This window comes from Colobus angolensis, unplaced genomic scaffold, assembly GCF_000951035.1.
Source record: "Colobus angolensis palliatus isolate OR3802 unplaced genomic scaffold, Cang.pa_1.0 Scaffold112, whole genome shotgun sequence".
NCBI classification, from domain to species: domain Eukaryota; kingdom Metazoa; phylum Chordata; class Mammalia; order Primates; family Cercopithecidae; genus Colobus; species Colobus angolensis.
This window is the reverse complement of record NW_012112253.1, coordinates 4,267,399-4,277,617: the sequence shown is the minus strand read 5'-3', so window position 1 is coordinate 4,277,617 and position 10,219 is coordinate 4,267,399. Positions and strand designations below refer to the sequence as shown.

Below are 10,219 nucleotides of genomic sequence, written 5' to 3'. Positions count from 1 at the left end.
CTGCCTCAACCTCCTGAGTCACTGGGATTACAGGCATGTGCCACCATGCCTGGCTAATTTTTCTATTTTCAGTAGAGATGGGTTTCTCAATGTTGTCCCACCTGGTCTCAAACTCCTGACTTCAGGTAATCCACCAGCCTGGGCCTCCCAAAGTACTAGAATTACAGGTATGAGCCACCTGCGCCTGACCTGAACCTTCATTTTTAAAAAAATAATTTCGTTGTATGTATATTTGGCTGACAGTTATTTTTACTTTTAGCCCTTTAAGTATGTCACCCCACTGCCTTCTCACCTCCATTGTTTCTGTTGCAAAGTCAGCTATTAATCTTAGTGGAATCTCCTGGTACTTGAGTACTTTTTCTCTTACCAATTTCAAGATATTATGTTTATCTTTGGGTTTTAACATGTTGACTATGATGTGTCTGGTTGTTGATATGTGTCTGCATTTATCCTCCTTCTAGTTCATTAATTGACCTTGGATGTTTAGATAATGTCTTCATCAAATTTTGGAAGTTTTCATCTATTATTTCTTTGAATATTTATTTGTCCTTTTCTCTCTTGCCTATACTTCTGGTAACTCCATTATATGTATACTAATGTATTTATTGTTATCCCACATTTTTCTGAGGCTTCCTGCAAGTTTTTATTATTTTTTCTCTACTCTTCAGATTGCATGATCTCTGTGGAATCTATCTTCAAATCTACACATTCTTTCTTCTGCCTCCTTGTATCTACTGTTGAACCCTGCTAGTAAACTTTTAATTTTGTTTTTTTTACTTCTAATAAAGAATTTCAATTAGATTCCTTTCAATATTTTCTATCTGTGTTGATATATAATACATATGATAAGACATTGTCATCATAATAATCCATTAATAATGGATAATCCATTATTATTGAATAATGCATTAATTATTGAAATATGGTTTCATAATAATCCATTAATTATTGAAATATGGTTTTTCTTCAGTCTTTGAACATATCTATAATAATTGCTTGGAGGTGTTTGTTAATTCACCCTCTGGGCCTCTTCCAAAGCAGTATTTCCTTTGCCCACTTTCTTTCTTCTGTATAACATTTTCCTATTTCTTTGTTGATGACATTTTTTGTTGTTGCTGTTGAAAACTGAAATTTTTAAAATAATATATTCTAGCAAGTCACTATTTAAATTCCCCTCACCAACACACCCTAAGTGTTGTTTTGGCTGTTTATGTAGTTGTTTATTTATTTGTTTAGCAAGTTTGGTGAACTAATTCTATAGTCTATTTCCATTATAGCATTAAATTTCTGCTACTCCTGCTCAAATTTTAACCCACGTCTTTATCTTGTCACCTCACTAGTTAGATGTTGTCCCTGGTTAATATAAGATACTTATTCGTCAAGCGCTGCATTTAACACCTTGTAGCCAGTTAGATTTTTACGTATTTCATTGGATGGGTGTACGTGATTTGGAGGCTGATGTCAGAGGTTAGGGAACTTATGTTTTGATGGAGGATCTTACTCCACCATCCTAAAAGTAGTAATTACTAATAATGTTTTTCAGTATACCATCAGTCTCCAAAGCTATTTTCAGGTGATAACCTGTCCTCATTTGAAGGTATACATACTGAATCCTTGCTTTAAGCAATTTTTCAATTTCATCTAATTTATTGAACGTGCTGCAGAAAAACTCCAGGAAAATAGTCTCAGCGATGGCCATTGCTAATTTCTAAAAGGACCAAAACTAGTACTTCATTGAATTGGTCTTTAATTGCTTGAGCTTCATGTGTCAAGAGAAACCGCCTTTTACTTAGGGACTAGTGTGTAAGAATTTCACCTGAGCTGACTTGGGTGAAATTCTTGACAATAGGTTTTGGATGGTGGCAAAGCTGTCAATCAAATCAGTTGTTTGGGGAAGTTAAAATGCTGGGTAAAGGGGAAAAAAGACATATCATTTGAGCTTAGTTTGTAATCTGAAAGGTGCCAAACCATTTTCTCACTTCTTCATGATGCCTGCAGTACACTTGATTCTTTAAAACAGTGAAACCCAAAGTAACTACGAGATAACATTTCTTGCTAAATTACATCTTTGTGTATCTTTGCAATAAACACCTATTACCAAAGGCAATCTGTGTGTGTCTTTTCCATGGAACCTTAAAGATCCTGGCAATATATCTTGCATTTCCTACAGAGAATTATCCCCAAACATCCGTGTTAGTTTGTACGAGATGAAGTTTCCATTCTAACTACAAATGAGTTTGCATTGTTCAGGTTGTATAGCTAACTTATGGTTCCCTGACTCTCTTTTTTGAGAGGTTTTTTGTTTAATGTAATAGAAAATCCAATTATTATGTAAATATAAACGTAGTATAATTACCACAAACAAGTAGGCGAAACAATGAACTGATGGAGTTTCTGGAGTTAAAGGAACCTGTGATTTATGACTGTTTCTCAGGTATGATTGATACAGACAGTTCAGAGAAACGTTCTTAACCATTTCCCCCCAACATAATGTTTTCACTTTTAGATCATCTAATATGATGCATATCAGTGAAGAAAAGTTCCTTTGGGAAGGAATGTATCTCATATTCATTTTTCTTCTTTTTCAGACTTATTAAAGACAAGAAGCTATAAACGTCATTATTTAAAATGCCTCCCTTTAAAATGTTTCAAGCAGATGTTTATGTAGAAAAAAATGCTGGATCTCTCTTGGCAAAATACAGAAGTGACATTTCTGGAGGGTTCTGGTTGAAAAATTTGTCTTTGGCTTCATGTCTTTAAACATCTGCAAAAACAAAATAATCTTTATTATAACTTGGAGAGAAGCAAAGTACATAGGTCCCTAATCTTTGAAACACTCTTCAAGGGAGTGACAAAGAAAAAGAATCCAAAGTTCTTTTCCTTCAGTAGAATTTCTCTGTGACCTCGGAACTTCAGAGTCATAGTTACATCATCATTAAACATTAATAACTTACTTAAATGAGGGAGAAGCTAGCAAACGCAAACTGAAAATTCCACTTCCTGCCTAAATTACTGATCTTCTACGTTTTCCCTGTATGCATGCTATCATTATAAGAATCCAAGCCCAGTTGGGAAATGTGAGATGCAATGAGAAAACAAAAGGGTACTAGACTAAATGAGAGAAACATGTGCCATATTTTCTGATCGGTGTGAGGTTTTTTAAATTTTGAATTGATTCCTTCATTCCTTCTAAATTCAAATACTTTCGGCATCTAAGAGCTCAAATGAATTAAACTGGGCACCATCTGAAAAAGAACAGAACACAATGTTCAGATCTCAAAATGACTTGTTCTTTCTTACACAGTAACATTTTGAACAAATAATTCCAACTATCAAGAAGGTCTTTTTATTTTTATTTTTCCCATTCAGGTGTTATACTCAAAGTGTTGTGAAGGTACCATCCTGCCCTATACTTTTCCTCCTTTATTTTTACCTCCATGATTTTCTCTAGAATGGGTTTTATGGATTGACACCCAACTGGTGTAACATTTCTCAGCTGTACCGTCTGCTCCAAGGACTTTAAACTGCTTTTTAGGTATGTTTGAGATACAAGGTTTGTTTATGAACATGATGTCCTCCTATACTCTTAGAGTAAAGGTTGCATCAGTTGCAGGGACCTAGAAATAAGAGTGAAAAGTCTGCTGGAACTCACAAATTGATAGTACAAATTTTAGTTGGTGTATTTCTTTACTATCCTATTTAATTCTATTTGGGGACTTGAGAGGGAAATAGAGAATATGAATGATTCTTACTAAAATATGTGCCAAAATTAAACTTCTAATTTTTGATTCATTATTTCAACAATTAATATTAGTAATAGAGTTTTCAGTACTTTGTTTAGAAATGTATGTGTGTGTTTTTTCAATGAAAAAGATTGCATTAAATTTATAAAAAACAAAGAAAATATAAAAGTAAAATGTTCTTCTCTTATTAACCAGAGATAATTACTATTAATTATATAACATACTTCCTTGTAGCTTTTTCATTACATATATATAATAAATGCCAAATTGGGATCATGCTACTTTTTAAATTTAAAATTATATAGAGTAACATTTCTGTGTCAGAAAATATTCCTTAAAACTTTCATTTATTTGTTGCATAAAACCCATAATACATTTATACATGTAAATTGCTAACTTTTTTGCTGTTATAAGGATAACACTGTATAATACACATCCTGCATATAAAGTTTGTAAGCATGCTGCTTATTTCAGGAAGGTAAATTTATAAAAATAGAGTTACTAAATCAAATGCATGTATATTCTTGGCTCTTGACCTTTTGACAATAGTTTCAAAAATTGCTTTGAAGATATTTTCAATAATTTGCACTTCCACCTGTAGCTAAGACAACCATATCTGGACAAGTATTATCAAATAGTTTTATGTATCATTGCCCTTTTGTTAGGAAATAAAAAAGTTACTGCATTGTTTTTTTAACCTGTTTTCTCTTTAGCCTACTGTTCAGTTGAAAATATATTCATTTAAACAATTGTTTATTGGATACTTACAGACCTTCATATGCAAAGTTTCTGTAATATCTTTTGGCTACTCAGTTAGAATGTTGACAATTTTGTGCAATGGTTTTTAGAACCTCTCTAAATATAAATGAGATTACTGTTTTTGGTTTATTGTAAATATGTTTCTCATTTTGTCATTTGTATCATTTTTTTCTTGGGGTTATGTGAAATCATAAAATTTTATATATTAATATCTATCTATACTTCTTCCACTTGTTTTAGATTAGCAATTACTTCTCTACCCTGAGACTAAATAACACAATTTCTCTTAACTCTCAGGTTAGTGGAAGAATTACTCCATGTATCACAGCAATACAAATATTTAACTTGCTTTGGAAATGATATTTGATGTTTCTAAGATGTTTAGAACAATAGGTCACTTTTCCATGTATTTGAAATGCTTTCACTATTATATGCAGGTTGAAACACACAGACACATACACACACAAGCAGACAGAAATACCTCTACTTTAGAATCATAAACCCTTTTTTAAAAAATTCAAAATATATATTCCCTGATAAGTTCTCATTTTAATTATTGTGGTTTTATATTTTAATATATTGTAAAGTAAGTATGCTTCTATTACTGTACTTTTTCAAATGTCTTACTTATGTTCATCTATTTATTCTTCTAGATTAAAATGATTTTACAAGTTTTAGAACACTCTATCAGAAATTTAATTAAACTTAGAAACCAATTTGAAATAATTTCTATCTTTTCCAATTATTATTCCCTTTCCAGGAACAACGGAATACAGGAACATTAGTATATATGTATATGCATGTGTATTTATATACATATATATGCATGTATATTTACATACATATGTATCATTTATTAAAGCTTCTTTTGTCTCTCTTTGTAAGGTTCTATGACTTAATCATCTTTACATGTATTTCAACTTAGGTTAGCTCTAAGTATCTTATGTGTTTCAGACTCCTGTGGAATCTTACATTATTTTTCTAATTCTTTGGATTTGTATTGATAACTTATACAAAAGATATTGATTTTTCTGTACTTACCAATTATCCTGTTGCTTTACAAAATACTGTTAGCTCTTAGTGTTTCAGTTGACTTCCAAAGAATCGTTAGGTACATTATCAAATTATTTTCAAATCATGAGGGTGTTTTTTGTCTCTTTCTGCTATAACTTACAAACATTTCTACTTAATATATTAGCATATTGACTAGAAGTTATGAAACATTCAATAATTAACACATAGTATGTATTATAGTTATGTTTCCGACTGATGGAAATTTTTAAAAATTTCATCCATTTAGCATGTTACATTGGCTGATATTTCTATGCTTTTATGTTAAGAAGGTTATGTTTTTCTTAAAGTAGTAGGTTTTGAATAGGAGTTTCATTTATCTGTGTTATCTTTTTGCTTTCTCTTGTTTTACTTATTTGTTACTATAAGTTGATGATAAAGTCTATGAATTTTGGCTTCTGTTGAGGTTCCCATAGCTTTTGTTTGGTCTTTAGGTATGTATGTGTTTACCCATATGAAGCCTCTTAAATATTCCTGGGATCACCACTGTTTATTTTCAAGGATGATTATTTTAAAATATTATTATTATTGAATAGCTTTGGTGTTTTAAAAATCTATATTAACATCTTGCTCTTTCCTTGTTAGTTTGTAACCTTGAATCATTTATTTAATATTGCTAACATTTAGCTGTCTTCTGTAAAATAGGAATAATAATGATATCTACTAACAGGTGGATGTGAAGATTATCTGAGATAAAGCATTCTTAACCCATTGTTTGTCAGATAACAAGAACACAATAAATAATGTAACAATGATAGTGGTAATTGTAGGAGAATTAGTATTTTTCTTAGAATTTTTGTAGTTTACTCTTAAAAGATATAATAATTCATAGTTCTCTTTTCATGTCATCCTCTCAGGTTTTCAGAACAAGATTGTGCCAGCTTCAGGAAACAGATTTTGAATTTCTCCATATTTGATATAGACAACTTAAATGATATGAAAATTATATATTCCATGAAAGTCTAAAATAATTCATGGTTCTAGGACCTATATTTTATAAAATTTGAAAATATATTTTAAATTTGTTTTATGTCTATTGATCTTTTCCAATTGTTCAATACCTTCTTAATCCCTTCTTTACTCAGCTTTTTGATTCCCCAAAGACTCAGTATTACAGCCTTTCTCTCAATTAATTTTGCTTGTCTATGCTTTAAGCCTTGTCTCTTTGATTGGCTTTATAGGTTAAAAACTCTTTTATTGATTGATCAGTGACTTATATATTTATATTTGGTTTTGATTATATTTTCTTTTTCTTTACTGCCGTCCTCTTTTTTGTTTTTCTCCTTAATATTTTTGTAATATTTGATGTTATTTTTCTTTTTGAAGAATAAAAGCATTTGTTGCTATGCTTTATCCTAGAGTATGGCTTTGGTCATATCCCATAATTATAATTTCTCAACTCCTTCTAGCTATGAAGCTGGTTTGAGTCTTATCTTCTTGATGATTTTTAGAAGGTAAATCATTTGGGCTCATGAGGAACAGAGGAGGCAAACCACTATTGAGAAGATTGCTGTTCACCCTTTTGACAACCACACAAGCCACAGATGATACTCTCAGGTAGTTTAGCCTGTAAGGAGAGTATTTGTGGATCACAGATTTAAACATATAGTTAGAATTTTGACTTTTCTCTCTCTTGTCTATGTCTCTTCTTACTCAGGAATTAATTACAAATTGCAATAGGTTTTTAGGGGTGTAGGACTGAATGATACCTAGTTTCTGACCTTAGGAAGCTCCCAGCCCAGTGGAAGAAACATACAAGCAAACTCTTTGGAATGGTCTTTATCCATAGATGGTGTATTAGTTTCCCTCTGCTGCTGTAACAAATTACCACAGATTTAGTGGCTTAAAACAACACAAATTTATCATCTTAGAGTTCTGGATGTCAGAGGTCAAACCTGTCTCACAGGTTAAAACCAAGGTGATAGAGGTCTGCATTCCTTTCTGGAGACTCTAAACCTAATCTGTTACCTTGCCTTTTCCAGATTCTAAAGCCTGCCTACATTCCTTCCCTGTGGCCCCTTCCTCCATCTTCAAATCTAGCAGTTCTGGGAAAATCTTTCTTATGATGAATTTCTCTGGTTCTAACTCCTCTGCCTCTCCTTTCACCACTTAAGGACGCTCTTATTAAATTAGACTCACCCAGAAAATCCAGGATGATCTTCTCATTTTAACATCAGCTGATTAGCAACCGTGCTTCCATCTGCTACCTGAATTCTCATAGCCATGTAACGTAACACATTCACGAGTTTTGGGAAGAAGACATGTACTTTTTTGGAGTGACAGAGGGACTAGCTACTACACATTGGAAGAATCAAGTATTCAGTATGAGGTTATTGACACAAGGAAGAACACACACAAGAATTTTATGTGAATTTTATAGGAATAAGCAGGAGTTAATGCGGTAAACAGAGCATGAAAGAACGTTTCAATCCCAGGGAACAGTGTGAGCAAAGGAATGAAGTGAAGAGAGGAGATCAAGTCTGGGTTACCTGACTTACTGCTGAGTGATTTTACAGCTTGGAAGTAACACTTCTCTGGTAGCAAGGTTCTCCAGAAGTGTGTGGTTGTGAGCTCACAGTTTTGTCATTGGTTCTGTTTAGGGTCCAATATTGCATGTCATTCATTCTCTGCTTTCCTCCAGACGAGAAGTTCTCAATTAGTGTTACAATGGGATGGGACCCATATATTGAAAATAAAGCTATATAGGAAAATGTTGGAGACTGCATTTATGTAGAGATTTGGCAGTGTCTGTCAACTCAGTAATGGCTAACATGTCATACATACACTTGGCAAAGAGTGATGACAGCAAATAACAAGTACGAAAGAAGTCATTGAGGTGGTCATAAAAGGACACACACAAATGTATGCAGATGTTTAGTAAGCACTCATGACAAAACAGTGTATAATTGCAGAAATATTTTCAAATCTAGGCAACCCCTCTATGTTTCACTGTCACTGATGCATGTTAAGCGACTCTCATTTACATGTGAACTCCACAGTGCCCATGATCTTCAACTTGATTTGCAAGATTGTAATACCCATCAGCACTCTTACTCTAATCTAAGAAATTCTGGAAATGAAGAGCTAATAGGCAATATAAAGTCTATCTGAATATTTACAGAAGGAAGAAGTACTTCATTTGTTGCATTAGAAATAATGCAACAATTAATTAACCCAGGCAATAGGAATTTCTCTTGCATACCACTTCTACCTCTTCTGGGTGACAAGGACCCGCTGTTCTTTTCAGGAAATGTATTTGACTTTTATTTCAGGTATAAACATATGTGAAATAAATAACTTATTTATTTATTATGATGTGTAAACATATGTTTATTCCTGGAATAAAAGTCAAATGGCTTTGGGAGGCCGAGGCGGGCAGATCACAAGGTCAGGGGTTTGAGACCAGCCTGGCCAATATGGGGAAACCCCATCTCTGCTAAAAATATAAAACGTAGCCGGACATGTTGACACATGCCTGTAGTCCCAGCTACTCGGGAAGCTGAGGCAGAAGAATCTCTTGAACCTGGGGTTGGAGGTTGCAGTGAGCTGAGATCACACCACTGCACTTCAGTCTGGGTGATGGAGTGAGACTCGGTTTCAAAAAACAATAAGTCAAATGGCACTGGAGACATAAGACTGAGCCCTGGGGGACCAACCTTCTTGTTATCTCAGACTGTTCCTGAATTTTTGCTCCTTATTTTCATGTGACCACAAATTCTCTTTGTTCATTCAGTCTTACGTTACCTTCTCCTGGTATCCTCATGACCCCTCACCCATTGAAGTTTGTTCTAACTTCCCATCTGTAACCAACTTCAAAGTGTCCACCATGTGGTGATTTCCTTCTTCACTTCCATTATTCCAGCCACTTGCATGGGGACAGCAATAGTCTCTCCTTGGTGTTAGCCAGCAGGACTCTGTCAAGCTCAACTAAATTCCGAATGTCCCCACATAAAATAAAAATTTCTGGCATTTCTTTGATCTTCTGCCATATTCCCTGTTTTTGGTAATCAACTGTGTTTAACAATTTACTTAACCACATGATAAACGTAAAAACATTGCTGCCCTGTTAATGTTATGTTACTGCATATAATAACTCAAAAGGCAGAAATCTGTGGTATTTAAAATTTCCTTTGTAAAACTTCTGTACAATGATACTTTTAAAACTTAACAAAGAAACCTAGCTCTCCTTTTTGCTTGCTCCAGCCTTCCTTTCTTCTTCCCTCTTGTCCCCATTTTTAAGGGCCCATTGTGCTCCAAGCATTGTGGTCTGATTAAGGATATGTTCAGGTTGGTAAGTACAGAACGTTATTGTCAAGTTTCTGTTCTTTGAATGTTTATGATGCAGAACTTAGAGACCAAGAAAGTCAAAGAAAGGGACTGAAGAATGTCAAGGAAATGACCTAGCACTACAAGCCATAAAGTAATGACAGTTTCAAGGGGAAGAATAGAGAGAAAGAGGTATCATGTGGAGAGGAAGAAGGTGGGGAGTTAAGGAGAGAATTTGGTAAGGAACGACTTGAGAAAAGATGTGCTAGAGTAACTCTGGGATCAAAGAAACATGAATAGCCAGGAAGAAAGAAACATGAACAGCCAGGAAAATGAGATTTTTTTTTTAATGTTTCCAAGTGCTTCATATTCTGATCCCC

General features: G+C 33.7%; 1 long non-coding RNA gene across 1 annotated transcript; it reads right to left on the bottom strand.

Annotated features, from left to right (window-relative positions):
• Nucleotides 1–2,395: 2,395 nt before the first annotated feature.
• LOC105523083 lies at nt 2,396–9,870 on the bottom strand. Its single transcript, XR_001003537.1, has 4 exons — nt 9,230–9,870; nt 8,072–8,271; nt 3,434–3,617; nt 2,396–2,764 (listed from the first exon to the last, which is right to left on the bottom strand). It is a non-coding gene; the product is annotated as an uncharacterized LOC105523083 (long non-coding RNA).
• Nucleotides 9,871–10,219: the final 349 nt, after the last annotated feature.